The sequence below is a fragment of the Heliangelus exortis genome, chromosome 14 (assembly GCF_036169615.1).
Source record: "Heliangelus exortis chromosome 14, bHelExo1.hap1, whole genome shotgun sequence".
In the NCBI taxonomy this organism is placed as follows: Eukaryota; Metazoa; Chordata; class Aves; order Apodiformes; family Trochilidae; genus Heliangelus; species Heliangelus exortis.
Window position 1 is genome coordinate 14,037,803 of NC_092435.1, and position 24,240 is coordinate 14,062,042.

The 24,240-nt window shown below is 39.0% G+C and overlaps 1 protein-coding gene across 2 annotated transcripts in view; it reads right to left on the reverse strand.

Annotated features, from left to right (window-relative positions):
- Positions 1-24,240, reverse strand: part of TENM1 (teneurin transmembrane protein 1) — a 453,479-nt gene that overhangs the window by 301,669 nt on the left and 127,570 nt on the right. Inside the window, exon 1 of one of the 2 annotated variants that reach the window (XM_071757632.1) lies at positions 4,140-4,520. The exons of the other annotated variant lie outside the window; for it this stretch is intronic. The gene's annotated coding sequence lies outside the window, so the exon portion shown is untranslated. Of the gene's footprint in view, positions 1-4,139; positions 4,521-24,240 lie in introns of those variants that run through there. 2 annotated transcript variants of the gene reach the window in all.

The following is a 24,240-nucleotide window of genomic DNA, read 5'->3' on the forward strand; positions in this document are numbered from 1 at the left end:
GGAAGCAAGTTCATACATGCCCTCTATGGATCTTTATCCCTAAATTGTTCTAAGTTTTTGTAGTTAACATGACCCCACACAAACCTCTTTGGAAGAGCAGGCAAAGCACCACATACACGGCCTGCAGCCACTATTTCATTAATGACCACTGAAGTCCCAAGAGACCTCTCTTTTAGTTGACATTTCTTTAAAAGCTGCTTTGATAGGAAACAGACTCTGCAATCCCATTATCACCCAGCAGTCTGTGAACATTTATATGAACAAAGTTATGCATAAACCAATTATCCTTTAGAATAGAAAATTATGCAAGAGCAACTGCATGGAAATATCTTCTAAAATAGTGTTTCAAATCTACCAGCAGTCCTGAAACAGTGTCAGAAGAGACTATTTGCTTACAACCCTTTTCAGATTTCACCAGCATTCCAATAATGGAAATATGAACTCTTTAAAACATGTTAAAACATTGTCAGTTATTTAAGACTGAGGTGCACATAGATACAATGAGATATATAGGTAAGACACACTGTGTAACAGCAGCACTTTATACCTAAAACCCCAAATGCCTTATCTAAAAGAACAAAAACCTAAACCAAACCACCAAAAATGCCAACAGCCTGCAGGAGAACCAGAAAAAACAAATAGCACAGTCTACTTAAAAGAGGCTCTGAACTGGAAGATTACAGTAATTGCTCATTAAGGCCACAGAAAATAAGCATTGCTGAGTGAGGTCTTCCAAAGCAACACCCCAGTGCCCCAATTCAATTCAGTCTTCCTAATTTCTCTATACTTCTAGACAACACATTTAACTAAAAGTGATCTTTTACCTCCAGGGTTACACTACTTGTTTGCTAAAGCTCAGATCTGGTCTAAAAAGTAGAAAACAATATATTAGCCTTAGACTATAGCTTTAGCCAAAGAGATTAATATTAAATATATTTTTGGGTTTTTTTAAATAGAGAATTTCAGATTAAACAGTTCACTAAAGAGTGTAAAAGAAAACATACTTATTTTCAACAACATACTCATGTTCAGATTTGTAGTAGAGAAGCAGCATTAAACAAAACCCAATCAGGCTTACCAGCTTTTCATCAGCTTTCAGAACATAAACTTTCTGTTAAAACAACAAATACAGGAAAGAAACTGACTTGCTTTCTCAGTACAGCTTAGTTCCACTGGATATTTAAGTTTTTGTAGAGTTGAGTTTTTGAGTAGCCTCAACATTTTACTTAAAGAACTTTTTTAAAAGTTCTCCTTAGAAAAAAACAACTCCTTGTATACATGTTTTTAATGTATATATACATTTCTGTAAGTCAGAAAGGCCCGTCATAGCATAACCTGTTCTACAGACCTCTAAGACTGCTTAAGAAACAGGACACCAAAACCACTGAAAATTTGCAGATTTCTTTGGCCCTAAATATTTTGTCAAAAGACTGACTGCACAGTGACACCTAAGCAGAATGTTATAGATCAGCAGGAGGTAACCCATGTATCTGAACTCCTTTTGACACGAAGCTTTTTACAGTTCTGAGTTGAACATTAACTCAGTTGTGCTGAAGCTGTGAAAAGTAATCACCAGGCAAATCTAGATGAGTAAGGAACTGACAAGAAATCAGACACTCTTCCATTTCAGACATAGCACCATCACCAATTTAATATTTGTTCTCTAAAACATTTTAAATTCTAGTCCCACTTTGGTCATTGTGAGATACTGCCAGGTTTGTGACTCAAGTCTTTAAATAGGAACAAAAAATATTTCTAACCAAATGGATAAGAATGTTGTTCCACAATCTCTGAGACAATTATAAGCTAAGCAGTATTATTCCTGTGTCTCAGATTCAGGTAATTTAAAAATTAAATTCATACCATTTAGACCTCACAAATCACATTGAGCTAACGTCCTGCCTACTCCAATTAACATCGATGCCACTACTCAGAATTTCCTACCTCAATTACAAGAAGAAAGTAGACACTTACCTATTCCTAACTCATTACTGCAGAGTAAAAATCTTGTACATCTCCACACACGTGACCAGAGGCACATGTGTGAGCAACTATGTCATTTCTTCAGTTTTTTTAAAAAAATCATCATTTTAAACTATGCTGCTTCAAATGACTAATAACAGACTTCCTTTGCTCCATCTTTTCTCACACGATGCTGCTTTTATAGAACTCTGAATACATTTCAGAGGGTTTTTTTTTTATATAAATAAGGCATCAATACAATATGTTCATTTACTTCCATATCTCACTACTTGAGATGTTAATAGCAGTAATTTGCATTCCCACATTTTTACTGTGCTTTCAAAAAGAATCTTCTACTTCTTGAAATACATGTGTCATTTAAATATTTAAAATTCAGCAAATGGAAGGCACTTTTCCCTTTAAAAGATTTTTACATAACTGTTTGGAATTCAGTTGGCTTGTTTAAAGATCACACATTCATAGAACAAAACCTATTGGGAATAGGTTATTCAGAAAACTTCTAATCATTCCTTGAAACAATACTGTGATACAACAAAAAGGCAACACCCACACAGGTTCCTAAATCCCCAAGTAGTTAAAAGATTTGAGTTATTGAAAAAACCCCCAAAACCTCAAAACACACATTTGCATTAGAAAGACTTTAACAGTTTCTGATTATTTTATATTATCGACAGATACCATCTATAGGGAAAACAGCAATTAGTTTATCGGCAATCCTGTATTTCACCTGAGAGGAAGTATTTCAAAATTAGCCCCACGGCATTACAAGCCATGCATAAAATAAGCTTTGGAAAGAAACTACGGGCAGGAAAGAAGGAAAACTATCGGGCTGGGTCTCACCTTCTGATGGATAGCTCTTTCCCTACAGTGTACCTTGCCATTTGTGATTCACAGGATATCCTCTACAGCACCTGCAATTCAATACTTCAAATCTCTATGTTGAGCTTCCCAATTACCAGCCGGAATAGAGGCACAAGGAGTGGCGAGGTTTTGGAACTGCAAAAACATTTGGAGAGGCACCAGATGTTTGAGATCCTTGCCCCACCACCCGGACAGTGTTGATTTCCACAGTAGAGTCTGAGCCGTTCATTATCAGAGAAGCATCAGCCCGATCAAGATGGGTATCTACAACCTTCGGATCTTATGAGCACAATCAATGCAAGACTCGCCGAGGTACTTAGCGCAGACTGAAAAAGCAGCGTAAATTCACGCCGAAAAAGGAGAGGGTGGGGGGTACGGGGAGGGGAAGTTCTTGTGATTTGAGAATTAGAAGATGGAACCCCACATCTGCCAGCATAACCGTGTTGGCATTTCACACAGGAAAACCACACGGATCACACTCCCCGAGCAGTCATCTCCCCACCTACCACAACCGCACCGGCAGCCACCCCAGCTACAGCTGCCAGGGATTCGGGGGAAAAACAGCTGAAAGCAGCAGCAGCAGCTGAGCAGTAACCACCATACGCGCCGTGACTAAAACTCGAGATTCCCAGCTCCCAACCACGCGTTTCACCGATGGTGCCGGAGAATCGGTCAGAAACGACGCGATCCCCACGCAACACCGCGCAAAGAGGGATGCGTGGGGAAAGGGAGGGGGCGCGGTGCCGTGCTGCCCCGCCAGACCCGGCTCGGCGCTGAGGGCTCCGCGGATGCGGATTTCCCCGCCCGCGCGGAACCGGAGCTCCGCGCTCGCCACCGCCCCCCCCCACCCCTTCTCCTTCTCCTTCTCCTCCTCCTCCCGCGGGCACGCGCCCCGCCTCTCTCCGCGCCCCGCCGCGCGCTCAGGCCGCCGCCCCGCTCCGCCTCCGCGGACGGAGGGAGCCCCTTCCGCGCGGTAACGCCGGGGGACGCAGAGACCCCCGCACCGCCGGCCCGGGAGCTGCCCGCACGCCGGCACCGAGCACACGGCTCCACCGCCTCGCAGCAGCGCTTGCAGGCGGCACGTACGCACCCAGCGGCACCCCAAAAACGAACAAAAAATAACCCCCCAAAAAGCAAAAAGCCAAATAAACTCCGCAGCCCTCTGAGAGCTCCCGGTGACTCCCGTTCCTGCGGGGCAGGGCACCCTCTCCCCCGCCCCAGCACGGCCGCCGCCCCCCGCAAGAGGCGAAGTTCGGGCGCCCGCGGCTCCGCTCGCACCTCCCCGGCAAACTTACCGAGCGCGGCCACCGGCTGAACTTTCAGCAGCGCCCAGGCTCAGCCCCGCCGACGGCTTCTCCCGTCGCCTCTAGGTGCGGTGCCCGCATCCCGCTCCCGGGCGGCTGCGACGCGGGCGAATATAAATCCACATTGCTGTTACCGGCGCTTCCAGGCTTCCCCGCAGCCCGCCCCGGCCCCTCCGCCCCGCCGAGGGGACGGGGACGGCGCCGGCTCCGGATCCCGCGGCTGGACCCGCAGCTACCGGCGGCGGCTGAGAGAAGCCAAGCCCCGAAGGGAGCGGGACCGGCTCGCTGGCGCAGCCCCGATGCTGATGCTGCTGCCGCCGCTCCTCTCCAGCGGGTGTAGTGTCAGCGGCGCCGCTCGCTCTCAGGGTGGTGTGTGTGGCTTTTTTTTTTTTTTTTTTTTCGGCTTTTTTTATTTTTTTCCCCCTTTTTCGACTCCTTCGCTGTTAATGGGCATGCCCGGGAGATGTGCGCAGGCGCGTTACCGAGCTCCGCTCCTCAAATCGCCGCGCACCGAGCAGCGCAGCGGGAGTGAGGTGGGTGTCGGTGCTCCCGGCTTTGCGGCGGAGCGGAGCCCGAACCTCGGGCGGGAAGGGGAAACCATCGGCACAGTTAGAGAAGGAACCGGGCACAGGAGGCAGCTGTGACCGTCCGAAAGGGAGGAGCTGCCCCGAGCCGCAGGGACAGGGCGCCCGGGGTGGCCATCGGCTTCTCACGGCCCCGGGAAAGGGAGGAAAGGAAAGAGAAGAAAGCCACCGGCCGTCCTCTGCAGAATAGCTCCCTGTAAATAATTCACCTTGCTGAGGAAGTAAGAGTGGTGGTGGAATCGAGGCTTGGGAGAGAGGATGCTTCAGCCTCTTTCCTTTGGCGAATTGAGCTCATTAAGGAGGGGATGGATCTGCCACCTTCATTACCAGACCCGGGGCTTGGTGCAGGGGAATTTTTATCTTCTGGTGGGAATCTCTAAATTTCATCATTTGTACACTCTGTATCCTCAAGAAGACATTCCAAGGTGGGAAGGTGATTACAACCTGCTTTTTCATAAAAGCTAAATCTGCAAGTAAAATGTTGATTGTGCTGAAGAACCCGAGGAACTGGCAAAGTTCCTCTGCAGCTGGACCCAGCTCATCACTGTCTCCATCCTAGTTTCAGTTCACATGCATTCACGTATCTATCAATTCCTTAAAATCATTGTGTTTAAATTATTTACCTCGTGCATTCAGCACTGGAACAACTGTTGCAATATGCAACATCCATTTCCAATGGAAAAAAAAAAAAAAAATCACAATTTCTGTCATTTCTTTTCAAGTTTCTGCATAGAGCACCTAAAGTCCAGTTTATCTTATTAACCTGTATCAGGCCCCAGGACTTGTTTCGTTTAGAGTTAGCTTCAGCTGTTGACTTAAGTATTTGGGAAAAAGCCCATCTTGAAGAAACCAAACCAAAACATCTCAACAGCACACTCTTAAGTAAGGAAATACTGTATTTCTTTGCCTACACAGAATAAATTAGGTAAGGCCTTCTGTGATTCTAATATCCTGCTGATAATACATAACTTTTATTGTCATTTTTAATGTGCTCTTTGAGGCAACCCTGCCTTAAGCATGCACTATCAGAAATAAAATTCAGGTGCCCATGAGAAAAGCTTACTGATTTTTTATCCTTGCTGCTTCAGGTAAAAAGAAACAAGCAAACAAACAAAAACCACACATGAGGTTTGTAGGGAGAAAAGGAAAAAAAATAAATTCTTCCCTGAACAGCGCTGCAAAGGTGATGCAGGAACTGGCCCAAAATACAGCTCTTTTTCTGACACATGTAGATGAGTATCTATAAAAATGAAGCAATGGAGATGTCTCCCCAGTTTATGTAGGCTGCAAGCAACCCAATTCTGCAAAAAAGTCTTGAGGCTTCAGTAATTCTAAACCAAAGGTCTTTGAAAAACAGGGTGGGAAGATGAAAAGAAGGATGAGGAACCAAAAATACGATCAAGTTTTCCATATCTAGCATCAAAATTGCATCTTACAGGAATGACAGTCCTGACTTCATGTCTTCCTTTCTAGACCTGAGGTATTTATTTCCTTCTACTCTGCAGATTTCTAAACATGCAAATTTAAGATGAAGAAGTTTGGGAAATTTGCTTTCAGCAACATTCTGGAAATTTAAGTCTGCCTCACCCTAAAGAAAGCAGAGCTGTAAAGATCCTGAGGTAAATAGTCCCTTACTTTTTCCTTGGGTGAAACACATACTGTGCATCAGAAAATAAATCATGGGCTATACATTACTTTCTTTGAAAGGCCAGAAGTAACAAACTAACCCCATTTCCCATGAATCTTGACATCATTAAAAATCAAGTATTTTAAGTCAGAATAAGTGTAGTGAAATGAGACAATCAGGTGTTGCTAATTACCAGGTGGGAGCTTGTGTTAAGGCCACCTGTGCCCAGTTAGGGCTGACCCCAGCTGTGCATGAGCAGGATTGGTCGCTTCTCATGTGCAGCTGGGGTCACCCCTAACTGGGCACAGGTGGCCTTAACACAAGCTCACACCTCCCACCTTGTAATTAGCAACACCTGTTTGCCTCATTTCACTACAAATAAGTCCTCTTTGGAAAGTGTATCTCAAATATCTATGACTTACTTCTTGTAGGTGGAATAATTCTTCAGCAGTATTGATCAGTCATGAACTACATGGAGCCTAAAGTAAAGAGTAAATTTTCCTTCCCAGGAGATATAGTTTTGGTTTCTTCTCACTTGATATACCTTAATATTTACTTTTCATAGACACAAAAGTTAGATTTTTTCATCCATAGGCTGAACATGGAACTAGTTCAAAACTGACAAAGAGAAAATGGCCTAGAACAGCACTGACCTGTTACAGAAACATAAACCAAGACAGCCAAGCAGTCTAGGTTCCAGGTTTTAAGACACTACATTGCCAAGTAAGTATAACCCTGCTATATTAGCAAAGATCACACATTATTATTAATGTTTCTGGACATTAACTGCTACCATTGTGTCTTCAGCCACTGCTGAGATAAATGAGCCAGAGTTCATAAAGTCGATCATGGAAAATTGTTGCCAGATTTCAAGTGGAGTATCTGGTACCTAAGGTCATTTCAGGTACCCATGGTCATTTCAGGTACCCATAGGATGCTCAGTAGTGAGTTGGGGTTAGAGAAACAAAAAAAGGTCTGCTTGGAAGACCATGCAGGTGTAGTCCATGAGAAAGATAAATGGAAGGGTCTTACACTTCAGGTTTATTGTATGGATGCTCCACGAGAACTAGGAGCAGATTCTAGTGCAAGATGATAACCAACAATAATAGGAGTTTTTCTTTTAGAGAAACTACCTCAGTAGAAGAAACAGACACAGATTTCCCCAAGATTCAGAATAAAGATTTTCATAATAAGCCATTAAGAACATCAAACCTAACCCTACCAAATACCAAAAGTGCATTAAAAAAACCTCAAAATGTTCTGACCCTCATTTCTCAAGCAAGTATGCTAAACTGGCTTAGAAGAAAATATTAGGCAGAATATTGTTAGATATGCTGGTGTTATTTCCTGGACTGAAAACATGTTCATGTAAACTGCAGCACCCCTGCACTGGGGATTTTCACTTTAAGGGAATAGAATCACGGGTGTGCAGCTGCAGTACTTGTCACTGCAGTACTGATGCTAAGGTCTAGCTTAACACCTTATGGTCAGCTCATGTTCAGAAGAGCCTCCTGAGTGATTGATTCTCTTTTCTTTAACTGGTAACTGAGATCTGCTGAAGCACTGGTTTGAAATTATTCTTGTGCCTCCTGTGGAAACAGAGATCATCGACTGCATTGCCACAGTCTGTTGAGACCTGAGGCCCAGCTGCTGCTCTCACTGCAGAGCAGGACCTTGGCATCCCACCTGGGGCAGGTTTTTACCACACTTAATATAGAGTCCTACCAGCCTGGGCTTGAAAATGAAGCTGAAACTTTCTCTTTTTGCTTCTTAGTGTTTTGAGAATTTTTCTAGTTTACTAGACTGCTTTTTGGACAACTGTAAGATAAGATAAGATAAGGTACTGCCTTAAATAATTGAAATGTTTGTTTGGTATGCTGTTCATGGAAATTACTCCTTCATAGGGTGAACAGGCTTCAAAGCACAAAGGCAGGAAATCAGCCAGATCCCAGTGCTGACTATGCTTTCTAGCATAGTTGCTTGGAAATACAAGGGTTGAATTGTTGGTTTTGGTCTTTTCAACAGACTAAGAGAAACTATTTTAAAAAGGAGGTGAAATATTCACAGTAAGTGCCTTAATACTGGTAGGAAAACACCTAAATATGAAGGGCATTGAGGTCCTAGCTGTCTGCCAGAAAGTGACAGAAGGGACTGAGCAGCACTAGCACTAAACATATTGTCCTGTCCCTTAGGTAACAGGCAAAAAAAATTGTAAGGACATTTGAGACACTGTCAGACTCCAAAAGGACACTGCTGAGGAAGTTCTTGTGTACATCAACATAGGTTCTCAACCATACTCCAAAAGGTTATTTTTTTAAATCCAGTTATTTATACTTGATAAAACTAATGAGACCTATCAGTCATTCAGAGTTGTATACAGAGGTTTTAAAATGTCATTTTTAAAAATATTTTACACCAGTCTGATGTAGATGCATGAGAGGAGTGGGTGTAACATGGGATCAAAACGTAGCAAGAGAAGTCCAGCTCTACCCAAGATGTGTTCATTTTGACAAGGAACACATCATTACATGAACTGAAATGTAAAGGAGAATTGGGATAATTTTTTTAATAGTTATGAGCATATTCTGTCATTACCTATTCTTCTGGTTATGTTCCTACCAAAGAGCAAATGGGTACATTTCACTAAAGTGACACACAGAGCCTTGCTTTAGTCTGAGTGTATTCAAATTTGTAAAAGATGAGGAAGGAGAAATGAGGTATGAAACAGCAGTCAAAAGGTTTTAATTTCTAGAACAGAAGATTTCTGAAGATAGGGAAAGTTGCTGTTCTATTTCCTTGTGACTGAGGAGAGCTGAATTGCATGGAGCCAGGCTAAATGCACATAGATCTAGGAACCCATATGTAGAATTGCACTCCCATGTTATTACCACCTCCTGGCAAGAACAGATTTTGCCCCAAACTTTCTGCCAGAAACTGTACATCATGTACTAGAAGTAAGAGAGAAGCAAGCTATTCCAATATTTGATAGATCCCTTGTTTCATCAACCTCATGGTTAGCCTACAGTGTAATTTATTGCATGAAAAGGAAATTGTATTAAGGATCAGTTTTCAAATACAGTGTATAAAGACAAAGTCCCTTCTTCCATATTTCTGTTCAGGTTCACCTGATTATTATGTAATTATTGGTTAAGAGAGGAGCTCTGACTTTTAGTGCAGTGCAGAGAAAATCCTTCCATAGTTTTTATAGTGTCACCTCTCACACTCAGAAAGAACTCCTCTAAATTCCTGCAGATCTTTCAAAATTCCCCTCTAAACTATCTTGTGCCAAGATGCCTACCAAAAAAAGTGATGAGGGGCTGTTTGGGTGCTTTGATTGCTGCCTACCGTGTGGCCAGAACTGCAAACTTGTTTCCTGATAATTTTCCATCTGTCTGGATGAATCGATTATTCTAAAATTATGGCAGCAACAAAATATGCACCTCTTCCCAAACCTGGCTCCTTCGTTAATGTGCAGTACAGAAAATAAAATGTTGTAATTCTAATGGCTGGGTTCAAGTGTTACTTATATTCATCTCACATGAACACAAGGTGGTGCTAATGCTCCTATCACCAGTACTTGATTCTTCACTTTCCCAGTAAGCCTTACTTGGGTGATGGTACCTACTGTATCCAATATTTATTTTCCTTGAATTAATTATAAGAAGTAATATAACTTAAGATAAAACATTTAGGTTAAAATTAAACATTCGCTTTTGTTTTGATAAACTGAAAAGAAAAAAAAAAATCGATTTCCAGTCTGACATAAAGAAATATTTTTCCTCATTGTTTTGATTTGGATCCTGGAATCCTCCAAACAGACCAGTTGTTTTCCCAGCTTCCATGCAAGACATGAAAAAAAAGAATTCTAAGTCAAGAAAGAAAAGGAAAAAAGCCTCAAGAGCATCTGTATTTTTTCAGTTCCTAAGAAAGGATTAAAAAAAATTTTAAAAACTACCAGGAATATATATGAAAATAGCTGGTGATGGGAAAAGATCAGTTTAAATGCTTTCCTGCTTTTAGGAGAAGGCTTTTGGTACTGCAGAAACATGCATCTGAACTAGATTTTAAAAACCTTTTACCAAGAAAGAGGACTATTAAAAATAATTGGCAAAAAGTATTCACTGACAATGTTTACTCCTGCATATGAATACACACTAAAAGAGGTTTGAGTCTATCAGCTTGTCCATTAGAGTGGCATTAAAGTAAAGCACTTTTCAAGAGAGATTAAACTTTTGAATAGCAGGGATGGTTTCTGTTCTAATATCCTCATTGTATGAAAGCTGCCACTGAAGAAGATAAGGAACATAAAGCAAGGCAGGTTTCCTGGGGTGTTTTGGATCCCATGTTTCATCAACCTCATGGTTAGCCTGCAGTGTAATTTATTGCATGAAAAGGAAGTTGCATTAAGGATCTGTTTTCAAATACAGTGTATAAAAGACAAAGTCCTTTCTTCTATCTTTCTCTTCAGGTTTACCTGATTATTATGTAATTATTGGTTTAGAGAGGAACTCTGACTTGTAGTGCAGTGCAATTTCTTTTGAGGAGTTTGAAAGTGAAGATGCTTTATGAAGCCTCATCCACCCAACTTGCTCCTGCCTTTTCCTGTTTCCTTTTATCACATACTACTCTCCTTCTGCTTTTTTTCTTGCTTGTATTTTTGCTGCTCTCTGTTGCTCGTGCATTTACTTTTTCCTTGGGGAAGTATAAAAAACCAAGAGCTAAATATCTTAATCTCTTCAGCTTAATTAGACATGAAGTTAGTTCTGGCCTCATCAAGAAATGTCCTAAAGCAACAGGTAAAATGGAGTCAGATGACTGAAATTTTATCCAGAGCTCAGCTTGTCAGACAATCCTACTTGTTGAAAAAGCCTGGGATAAAACTACTGCAGAGAAGAGAGAAACTAAATGTTTAGTATAAATCTCAGTGGAAGAGATGGCTAATTAGAGATAATTATACACAGATTTCTTGCATTAAAAGTGCTTTAAAACATAAACATTCAAAGAGGCATCTTGCTGAAAACTGTGATGCCTTAAATTATTTTGTTCACCTTCAATTTAGTGAGAAACTGCAATAAAATGAATTGTGTAAGCTGGTGTCCTACTTGCCCTATAAGAAAGGCAATGAAGAGTCAGTCAGTCCTGATTTGTTACCATTCACCAGCAATTCCAAAACCTGTACAAATACACTTGACAGGAAGACACTGAGCTGGCTTCACAACTGAGGTCCAAACTGTTAGAACACTGATAAGGGACGTAAAATAGGATACTGTGCTAAAAATGTATCATGTATGAGATCTTCAAAAGTCACAAAGCAATAAAACTTAGGACCAAATCTATAAAAGGGCAAATTTATGCAATATTTATGGAAAATTCTGAAAGTCACTGTAGAAAATTGTCTCAGGTATCATCATCCCTTAAGTACTATACTGGAGCAAACAGAGATTTTCAAGGTTTTACAATGCAACTCCATTTTTCTTTTAGTTTTATATTTGTTATCAAAATCTATCTCCTGGCTCCCACAAAATCTTCCAGTCAATAAAATAAAGCTGGTTGATGTATTTTTTTGAGAGAGTAACTTAAGACACTGCCATTCAAAGTACAAATGTTTCTGAGGTTTGTGTAGTTCCCATGCAGGTGTTGAGGAAGATCTGAATATACTGATTTATTCCAGATTCACTGAGAGGAAGTGCTGGGTTTTTATCTATTAAAATACAGTCAACTCATACAGCCCATTCTGGAAAAACAGGAACACACAGTATTTGCCATCTCATTTAGATAGTTACCTGTCAGATTCTTTATTTTATTATTGCAGATTCAGGGCTGAAGAAAGTTTCATCTCTTCATGAACAAACTGAACAATGGGCAAGAGGAGACATTCAGCAAATTTGGGGATAAGACCAAGTTGTGGGGAGTGATCCCTGCACAGACCAGGACACACAGGGACCTTATGGAGTCCAGAAAAGGATAACACAAAGTCTTGGATGTGACTGCAGGAATCCCATGCACCTGGACAGTACAAGGCCAAGGCAGAGAAAGCAGCGAGCCCCTAGGGGCCCCTTTTCTGGGCCCCCATCTGGTACATGGTTTTCTACTCTTTTTCTACTACTTTCTACAAGAGAAACATTGATTTCTGAAGTGAGTTCAGCAAGATGGGACAGGGCAAAAGGCAACAAACTGGAACATGAGAAACTCCAACTAGACACATATTTGGGTCCACTAGGACACATATTTTCACTTGGGGGTCATCAGGTACTAGAGCAGGTTGCCTAGGGAGGTTATGGGTTCTCCATCATTGGGAATATTCAAACTTGAAAGGGTTAGACATAAAATTTCTTGAGATCCTTTCCAACTCAATTTATATTATGGTGACATGATCAATCCCCTTTTTTCATGACACCAAAAGAAACAAGGTAAACATACTTGCATATAGAACCTTCACGCTATATTTATAATAAAACTACTCTGCTCAATTTTAAAACAAACCCAAACTTTTCAGCTGAATCAGCCACTCTTCCCGTGGGACAATGGTCCTGGATAGCCACAGAAAATACAAATTTTTTGAGTCCTTCCCTTGAGCTTCAAAAAATAGAGTTTCTATCATTGTTGCCCTTCCAGTAAATTCCTGTCTTCCAGTTAGGCTCATTGCTATCAGCATATAATGATATATCATTATATATATAATGATGAGTAGGCAAAGAATTGAACATGTAACTGATCACAACAAAAAGTGTTTAATCACTATAAAAAGTTTTAAAAAGAGCAGTCCCTTAAGTATCCAAGTTTCACGTTTTTATAACTAGACTCAGTACTTTGGTTCTATCCACTCCAATAGTTTGAAACTAAAAAAAGCCCCAGGACAAGGCTAAAACTCTGTTTTCCATTGCTTGCCATCACTGGAAGTGCTGATGAGGATAGAGTCAGAGTCTGGGCACCCACAATCACAGAAAAGACCAAAATGAGCAATGAGAAAGCAGTGAAAGTAAATGCTTTATATGAATGTCAGGAAAAAGCAAGGCAATTGCAAAACTTCCATGCCAGTTAGAGCAAAATAAGAAGAATATTGTGGCCACATTTGTTCTGTAAATGTTTTTTAAGCAGAAAAGAATCTTTTTAGAGGCAAGACAGGACAGCACTGGATAGCTATTATTTGTCAGACAGACAATATTAATCTGTAATTGGAAAGTGTCTGAGTCTTGCAATGTTACAGAATATAAGACAATTATATGAATGTTCTGATAATTATTAATTCATTTTGGAGGTGGCAGGTGTAGAAGAGTAGCTCCCCTATTCCTTAGTAATTTTTTAACTAAAAATAATGTGATGGAAATGTTAGTATTCAAGGCTGCTGGTTCTTCTCTGCTAATTTACATTTACATTCTTAATGTCTAGATTGAGCCTAGGGAAATTTTGAAACTTTATTTTCATTAATGCCAACTTCTACAGAAATCCCAGTATACACAGAAGTTCCTAGATTGCAAGGCTAGTTAGATGGGAATACAGAAACTAAGCTTAATTGCTGGGTGGTTATGATAGTTAAATATGTGCTGTTGGTTTTGACTCCAAATCCCTCTAAGACATAAACCCGCTGTTCTAAAACTACAAAGTCACAAAGTAATTGATTAAAATAGCTTTAAAACAAGTGTTTTGAGTCTAAACTCTTGTTTACAGATACGTTTTAAATTGTAACAGCATAAGAACGTTGTGTTTAGCTTTTTGAGGAGAGGTTTTTGAAGTGTTAGATTAAATAATCTCTTTTTTTTTGACTTTTGAACGGATGGCAAATTACAGATGCACGTTCAGCCATTTAAACAACATGGATTGGGTCATATTCTTGCAGGCTTTTGGAAGTGCTACAGCTTTAAAAGCTTATGCAGCATTCATGTAAACCCATTCCCTGGCTGTCATCAGCTCTGTTCAGGTTCTGATGCCTCTTTAAAAAAAAAAAAACAGTTTAGACATCTGCAGAAGTCTTGCTCACCTGCAGAAATCCCACCACACATACAGAAACATCCCTTTTAGTGCCTGAGGTTTGTCTAACCAACTATGTAACTTGGCTTTTTCTGTAAAGCTGAACACCACCTGTTTTTATACCAGTAAAATGAGGAGGAAAGTGTAAAGGGATAGCAAATCTACACCAATGATTGGGCAATAAATGGTTCAGGATAAATAAAACTTGCTAACTTTTCTACACCCTGATTTAGGGCCTTAGATCTGCCTACAATTTCTGCCAGGCACATTACTCAAAACTTAACTTTGGTTTTTTTTTTTTTTTTAAAGTTTTGCCTCAACCCTATGGGACCTACTTAATGCTTATCTGTTAAAAAATAAACAAAGCACGTTTGCTTTAAGTGATCAGAAAGTTCTCCTTTGGTCACATTCATATCCATATGCAGAGGTAAGACCGCACCAGCATGAGAATGTAAAGAATCAGACCCAGAATAAATAAATTAAAAGTTTTTATAAAATATGCATGGGGCATTTATGTAAAACCATATTTTTTGCAAGGTAATCTCTTATGGAATTTATAGTACAGTAAATCACCAAAGAGAGAAACTGGAGAAAAGGTTAATAGCTGAACTAATTATAAATCTAGTTATATATAATTCAGCCTCCTAAACAACATCATGCCCTTGCAGTTTAACTAAGGAGTTATAAGGGAAATACTCTTTTGGAACCTATTGGTCTTTTCTGTAATATTTATGAGTATACGAGCATTTAATTAATTATTTAGAGGCTCCTGACTTGCAACTCATTTGTTTGATATATAATTTTTATCAGTAGTACTTTGTAGACAAGCAAGTACTTCAAGAAAGCAGAGGTAAATGTATAATAGCCTATGGGAAAACATATTAACTATGTAAACCTGACTAAATAATGTGTGGAGATATGGGACAGTGTGTTAAACATACATTTTTGCTATAGCTGAGGTAAATTTTAAGCTTTATTTTATTCATCCTAACTGCAAAGTCCTTAATTTTAATTTTCACTACACAGCAATGGGTAAGAAACAATCGTTTCATGCAAATGAGAAACAGAAAACCATAGAATTCCCTTTTACTCCCTTAAACTGAGGCTGCTTTATGGTGTTTGTATATTGGATGGGAAGAGGAAAATCAGGCTGAAACAATGCAGGGTAATATTTGGTATAAAAACTAATGACTGGCTGAAAGGTCTTTTTATAAATGAGTGAATTATGTACAATTTAGCTGTTTGCAGACTGATAAGCACACACACACTTACAATAAAGGAGCTCCAGCAGCTTGGAATTGTAGAATTTGGGATGATGGGACCCTAAGCCTATACACTATTTAAAAGAGGTTCATATATGTCTGTGGAAATGCATAGGGGAGGTTTCTAGTGTGAGGCTGACACATCTGATTTATTCTAAGTAGAAATATTTAGAAATACTGTGAGTCATGAATAGAAATAATAATGAGATATAGGCCCTGTTTAAAGATAAATGGAAATGGGCAGCAATAATACTCCTTGAAACTGTTTTGCAATACAATGTAGCTAAATAGTATGGTTCTAAGCAGATTTTTACATTTTAAGATTATATTTTTGGAGTTTAAATGCATTACTTATTTCCCCTCTTTCACAGATTTTTCATTAATAACTGAAACAATTCTCAAGTTGATAATTTTACATAAGTTGTCACAAAAATATAATAAACTTTTTGCAGATGTCATAGATAATTATGCTTTTACTAGATAACCTATCAAATGCACAAAGACCTGGCCCATAAAACTCTTAGGGATCATAGAGAACAAAGATTTACAGGCATTTATTTATTCTCAAAACCCCTAAAAGTGACAACTGGGAAAGCCTCTCAGTAACTGCAACCAAATGCAGTGAATTTCAACCTTTCTGGGGCAAGACTCACTGCTGACATTCTTCCTGAATCCTATTCCCTTGATCCTTGCTGAAGGCAGGAGAAGAGTTTGGGATGGAAGCTGCAAGGGTCAAGGGAGTTCCTGCAGGGAATTGTGCTGGAATTCATCTTAGCAAAGAGGAAATAGACAAAAAAGTCTGACCTGCCCCCAGCAACTGCTCCCTGCCTGCCTGAGGCTATGGAAATGATGTAAAAATCAGTAAAGCTGCATATGTCAGTGTTTGGGAATCACTAAGCCAGGAAACAAGCACCAAGTTGGGTCTCTGAAAATTTTAGGTTCTACTCCAAATTTATCAGCTGGGTCATATTCCAGACCTCATTTTTTTCATGTTAGAACACAGTGGCTTTTACAGAGAACATTAGTCTGCATTAATAAAAACTAAGTCATGAGGGTGAGAAGAGGCTCTGTTGTTATTGTGTGGAGGAACAGAAGAGGAAAAAAGCTAATAATTAGTCATTTTACAAATTTATAACAAATTTGTTATAAAGTTATAAAAGTATATTTAGCTGAAGATATGTATATAATACTTACTGGGCAGATTCTTTTGAGCCAATATACTATTCTTTTTTTAAAGCTATTTACAGCAATTAATTTTCTATAAATTTAAACTGTTACTTTCAAATGTAACTGGGAAAAAAACCCTATCGAACAAAACCAAACTTTGCCCCAGCTGATGATCTCACATGGGCCTCCTATAAACACAAGCACTAAATCTTTAACTCATTATCTCTTTCCTCATTAGAGACTAAATGATACTTCTTTCATTGTAAGAGGAATGAAGAGTGTGCATTTTCTGAGCTGCTGAAGCTTGTTATTGAAATTAAGCTTTATGACACTGCTGTTTTCCATACTTGGACCTAATCTATTGGATTTGTGTGGCTGCTTCTAGAAACAAGAAGGGCAAATGTCAATGCATTCTCAAAAGCAAAAGCAAGGAAGAGGTTGTTAAATGGGCCGAGTTAAGCAATCTCCTAGAAAGGGCACCTACTAAAAGTAGGATGCAGGATGCTTGTCCTCATGTGCTGCTCTGTGTCTGTGACAGCACAGGCCAAATTCAACAATCTCCTTTCCTTTTATATTCAATACCTTTGCATCTTTGTGGTTTTTACTGAGATTGATTCCTTTAAGAAGCCTGGATGGCAAGAAACATCTCAGCCCCTTCACTCATCTTTAAATAAAAGAATGTGGATTTTGATGTTTATGAAGTACTGCCTCTATTTCCCAAAGAATTCTTGTCAATTTTCCTTCCCACATGCTATCAAGTATATTGACTCCCTTCTGAAGTTACTCAATCAAAAAAGGAATTCCTTTTAGTAGAATGATTTCTGAGGCACATCACTGGCCTGCAGACTTTCATCAGATTCCTTTCTACACAGGAATACTGAGAACATTTCTAAACTGCAAGTTTAAATATTGAATAAGGCTACTGGTACCAATAAGTTTGATTATTCAAGGCAAGAGCTTATGAAGTGTTGGACACTATTATCATCAAGGTACAAAGCAAGAGTGGGCAGCTTTTTCTATGCTTTTTCTGCTGCACTTTGGAGGGTTGGGCCCTAAAGAAGGGATTGACATCTTAGATGAATTAATGGAGAGAGAGAGAGAAGCCAAGATGTTATGTAAGCCAAATATCTAGCCCTTTAGATTATTCAGCCATCTTAATTTAAGATGAGATATTTAATTTATATTAAAAATGCATTCAAGTGTAGATCAGTAGACTCTTCTCAGTTTAGTTGTGTTTCACATCTATTTCATAGTGTTCATATTCCCTTGGATCAGGAAGTTGGCAGCTCTGGATATTTAACACTTCATTAACACACAGTATTAGTGTATAATAACAACAGGTTATACTGACAACAATATGCACTTTGTAATTTGACAACATTCATTTAGAATTAGAAACAGAGGGTGAGCTAGGAACTAATTATATTGAAATGTCATGGCAGTGAAAGCCAGATTTTTTTACCTTATTAGTAACAGTGTATAGACTTTAGGGTCCTAAAGTGATTGTATGTTAGCTTCATATTTTCACATTACTGCAAAGGAAATTGAAGACAACTGAAATTAGATGCATGATTACAACCCTGAGTGTCTGTGATTTGTTGGTATTTTACTGCCTGCTAATACTCGAAAGAGAAAAAAAAAGCAAACAAGAAAAAAAAAAGTTTAGTTCTGTATCCTGTCTGGTTTCCAGTCAAATTTTTGTCTCTGGAAGTCAAATTCAGATGGGGAATGGGCACATATTTATCTTTCTGATATATATGTATCACTCAGAGCATTCATGTTTCCACTAAAACTAAGCCATGCTTGTTGCACACTTTGAGAACAAGTGCCCTTGTTCCTGTATTAGTTTCTCTGTTCTCTAAGTTGATTTGAACACACTTAACTCCTGCTTTGATTCTTACAGCTCTTTATCTTGCTGCTTGATTTTGGTAGGGTTTTCTTCATCAAGGGGTACCCGCTTTCAGATGGACAGTTTGCTGTTTTGCCTGGGGTATTCTGATTCATCTTCTACTGCATTTTCCTATCCAGCTATTTGTCATGAATCAAAAAATATATTTTCTTTTCATCAAGAGCCCTCTATTCCCACGAGGCACAATTTTATTTACTTTCCACCCTATTCCCCCCCCCCTTTTTTTTTTCCTGTTACTTTCTTGTTCTTTTTGATAATGCATTTAAAGAAAACAACATTTTATTTAACTCTGTTGTAAACCATCATTGAATATATTATTACAGCTTAAATGACTCCTTTTTCATGAAACACTAGGAGAATTGTAATCCTACCCATTCTGTAAATTCAATGGAATAACTTGTTTGAATGAGAAAAACCAATATCCTTTCATTTCACTCACCTAGATCCTACACAGTAGGTAGCAACCCATCAGTAAGCACTGACAAGTACTGAAAGTTTTAAGGTGAGTAATTAAGGTCCAATAGAACACAGGTAAAGCTCTGAAAACCTCATCCTAAATTGTCCAGGCTGTTCCAGATGTCCCACAGATTACCCTAACACTGGTTTTAGTCAACCTCTTTCTCTCTAATATCCTTCAGAATCTTTTGCATTACATTTTCCAGACACTTAACAAAAATCAGCAACCACTTTGCTCAGCTTCAAAGCCTGACATTTCCAGTACAAGATCAAAATACATTTTAGGACACAGTGGAAGACTCAAAACTATTTTTCCTCTGTGGTTTTATGAGTATTGCAGCCTTTAATCAGCAGCAGCTCAACCCCTTATTCTGTAGTTTGTAACATAAAACATGCTTCAACTAGGAAGAGTCATTTTCCACACTGAAAGGATAACAAAGAAGGAAATATTCCACAAATATTATAAATTCTCAGTTTCCATTGACAAATCCAGCAGTTCAAACTCTAGCATGTTGGAAAGAGTTAAAAGATTAGAGTTACCTTGCTGCAGCCCCAGGCAGAAAGTAGCTCTTACCAAGCTGCACAGGCAAGGGAGTCATTCAGAGCTGCTATATACAGAAAAAACTAATTGATGAAGTTGGGAAAAGGAGAAAAACTCTGTGGTTAAATGATTGATGTATTTGCATGATAACTATACTTTCAGATTTTAAAATGCAAACATAAACCCCTGATTTGCATTTCAGATCAGTAACATTGCCAGGCACAGCTAAAAAAAAAAAAAAAAAAAAAAAAATCAGCTGATGATATATATGTGTCTGTAATGAAAGATTAAAGAGGTAAATGTTAAGATTTATTTTATTCATCCTAACTGCAAAGTCCTTAATTTTAATTTCCACTACACAGCAATGGATAAGAAACACAATCGTTCTCATGCAGGTGAGAAATAGAAAACCATAAAGTTCCCCTTTACTCTTTTAAACTAAGGCTGCTTTATGGTGTTTGTATATTGGATGGGAAGAGGAGAAACAGGTTGAAACAATCCAGGGTAATAAAAACAAACTGAGATATGAAAATCCAAAGAAATTAAACGTAAAAATGGGAAGACCATGTCTTGCAAAATGAGGGTATTGTAAAAAGAGAACAGGAAATAAGGCCATTCAAGTGAATACTAGAACACAAAAAGGATAATATATCACTAACAGAAAATACAGTTTTTGATAAATATTTTAAAAAGAGGATCTCTAGAGGATGGCAAGGTAACTGTCCATATAGGAATAGCTGTAGTTAGACACACTTTTCAGTGAGCATTCAGCTTTCACCAGCTTTGCAAGGCAGGACCCTTACAGACATGACAGCTGCTAGACATTACATCTCATTAAGGATAAAGATTTAAAAGGAACAATAATTTCCTTCTCTGTTACTAGAAAACAAGCATTCTCCAGTTAAAGGGATGTTAAGATCCATGACAGAGACCCAGAGTAAGAATTTTATTTCTTATATAATATTATTCTCTCTCCAATTATTGTCTGTTTCAGTCTTGCTTTAAAAACACTGATCTTCAAACTGTCACTGAATTCCAAACCTTCCTATAAGGGAATAGTAGGAATTCTTTGGTCCTACTATGTTTTATGTGAAGTTGATTTAAATTCTGTCTCTGAGAAAGCAAACTGCTCTGAAAAATGGCTCTTTTCAACAAAAAGTGCCTGGTTTTGCCAGAGCCAAAATTAATTTTGAGGTCCAAAGATCAAGTTCTCAAAACACCATAATCTTGTCAAATATTGTCAAATAAGAAAATAGCATAATTTATTCTTTTATAATCCCACTGGTTTAAAATTATCACAAATTCAATTTAAACCTTACAAAACACTATTATGAAAGAAATGAAAAAGTATGATGAAAAAGCTCATAATGAAAAAGTTGAAGGTAGGGTCTGGATTTTTCTACTAGGAATGTGATACATACTAAGGGTTTTTCTTCACCAGGAGACAGCAGGACTGCAAATGAAGGCCTAAATTTTGAGAAGAGGTGACAAAAGTATCTTTATAGCTTGGATTTTCAACCTCTAATTTTCTCTGCTTTGTCTAGAATTCTGGTCACTGTGTAACTATTCAGCTTCGAAGTAACTGTAATTGGAAACAATTAATCAAGAATCAGCAATTACAGATCTGATCCAACACCAAAATAAAACTCAGTTCAATCTGCTCAGTTTTTGTTGGCCTAACTGGGGGAAACATGGCAAGATTATTTTGTTACTGAAATATGCACAGAAAGCAGTGTTGCTGGGTGGGCAAACACCACATTTGTAATGACCTGGATATGCTCCTAGGTTGATACAAAGTGCATAATAAGCTGTCTCCAAAACAATAGTGACATTTTAAGTGACATTCTTACATCTATCAGAGTTTCCCTTGAGCTTTGATCAAAGGTTTGTCTTGCAGCTTGCATTCTTCTTGGAAAACACTGCTGATTTGTAGCATCTCCAGAAATGCTACGTTTAACCTCTGGATTGTTCATGCTCTTTGCAGTTCTACTGCCACCACATCTCCAATAGCTCCCTCAAGTTCTCTGCTGGTTTGAGTAGCATTTACTCCGTATTTTCAAAGATTTTCTCTGATATGATATACAAAAAAGGGCACAACAGGAAAGGAAAGATTTATACTGGCAGCCATCCATCTGAAAATATATGCTGTTTTATTCTTTAACTTTCTACAGAAGTTGATCTGCCTGTTACATTTCCTGTCACTCTGAGAGCTGCCTAAAGGAGGTATCCACAACTTATAAATCATTTCCCCATGGAATGATACCCCCAGCAGGGGGGCTTTAGGTATTTAGACTACATCAGAAGAGGAAAAAAATCAGTATAAAAAAGGAACCCCCCTTCTTAAGAGCTGGTGAATCTTGATTCTCATCTCTGATTGCAAGAACATCTTTCAGTTTATGTTGGGGGAGAGGCTTGATTTCTTCTAGTACTTGGGCGACCCTCTCCGTCCCTGCTCTGGGAGCTGCACAGCTCCCCTGTCAGACAGAACATTCTGCCAACTGGTTAAGGCAGCTGGGATGGAAATTTTAATCCAGAGGACATTTCAAATAGAGAAAAGCAGCACCATGCTGGCACCAGGCACAAGTGCAGCTGAAGGAACAGTGTCCCTCCCTACTACCTCTAGCTGTGGCATGGCACCAGACAACAAGTCCTGTCCATAAAAGCTGCTTTTCCAGATTGAGTTGGGACTGTATTTACAACCCTTTTATATATTGCATGGTAGAAGAATAACTGAGCAATAAATAAAATAGTTTATATTTTACCATTGCAAAGAAAATGAAGCATTCTTGTCAGTGTTCAGCAATAAAAACCACCCTGATCTCATTGCAGCTACCCCAGTTCCATCATGGTGTGGGTATCGACATCATTTACAGCCTGACTCTGACCAAATGAAGGCTTTGTTAGCAGTTTTGGTAATAATGCCGGGGGTGCACAAGGGGGCAGTGTGAAACTTTTCCCTGTTTTTTTAAGGTCATGGCATGGTGGCATTGAGAAAACTCCAGTGCTGCAACCTATGCAATGTTTGCTCTTCAAGAGAACATGTCTTCCAGTGCTGTGAATATAGACCTCTCACAGTACTGAAATTTACCTTTAGAAGATTGCCATATAATCTGAAATATGTTTCAATCTATAAATATAAATAAGTCTTTTAGCTTGATATGGCACCAATGAATACTGAGAAGCGATTATCTTTCCATTACTATACTTGGTTTATTCCTGTTATCTAAGGATCCTGCTCTGTATTCCTTTGCCCTTACAGAATTCCAGCATTCACAGCATTTTGATAACTCCTGTTTCAAAATCTAGTTCTTGGATCTATTGTCACCCCCACCTAGATTTGTCATCTGCACAGAAGATATAACACCTCAGCCCTGAGGTAAAAAGGATGAAGATACTGAATAGTTATTTCCCAGCAATTTATTCACTGAGCTTTCCTTCTGGTTGCCCTCTGAATCACTCCAAATGAAGGCTCCATCTGACTGGGCACTGAGCAGAGTACAGGAGTATCTTGGGGCTTGAGACAATCTCAAGCAAACCCTACACACAGGTTTGGGGTGTACAATACCAATTTATTATCATACCATTTGCTGGCCTGGTTTTTATTAATTACTTTAGAGAAATGGATCTCCTTTGGATAGCTGTGAAAATCATGTGGTTGACCAGATTAGCATAGGACTCATACAGTGGAATCTCCTCCATTTCTGGCACTCCACATAAACCTCCAGGTTCTCTCGTGGGGTTTTCTCCCATCTCTCCTACCCCAGTGTCCCACGTATAGCACAAAACCAACAAATCATTAATAATAGCAAAGAGATGAAGATCTCACACACAAAGAAACCACATGTACAGCACACGTTTAACTGTGTCTGTAGCACATGTTTTAGCCCCTCTCCCAATCCCATTCAGCCACACCTCTCCACCCATCAGCACATAAAATATTTTAGAGACTTCAATGTGTAATTAATTCAATGGCCAATATGCTGCTGTTCACTTCAGCCATTCAGGAAGATGCAGGATTTGATCAAAACTATTTGTAAGACTGCAACACTAAAATACTAAAAATGTCACCTGTAGAGAAACAGTTCTAGAAAATCAATTAATGACTTCACTACTTTTCAAAGTATTTGAAAAATAACGATTCAACTCACACTTCTCAATCAGCATCTTTCTTCTAGATGAAGAACATCCAATATCAAGACAAATGCTGCAAAGCAAATTGGTTTCAAAGGACATTACCCAAAGGGAAATGTCTGTATTCCTTTCAACTACATCTCTATACTAATGGTGTCATGTCTGTTTTCAGATTTTCAAGCTTGCTCTTAAAGTATCATTTTTATGACCACTTTGTACAGCATTTCCATTGCAGTGATAATGCTACTGACCCAGGAGTTTCCATCATGGACTAAAAAGCATTACTGGTATAAATCTCTGTTTCTTTATCAAGATCAATAATACTCTGTGCCAAAAAATTCTTACAGCCATGGAAAAGTTAAAGGACCAGGTTCCTATCACAAAAGAGAAAGTTATTCTAGAAGTGCTAAAGTAATGAGTTGCTTGAGCTTGAATTAAAATATTACT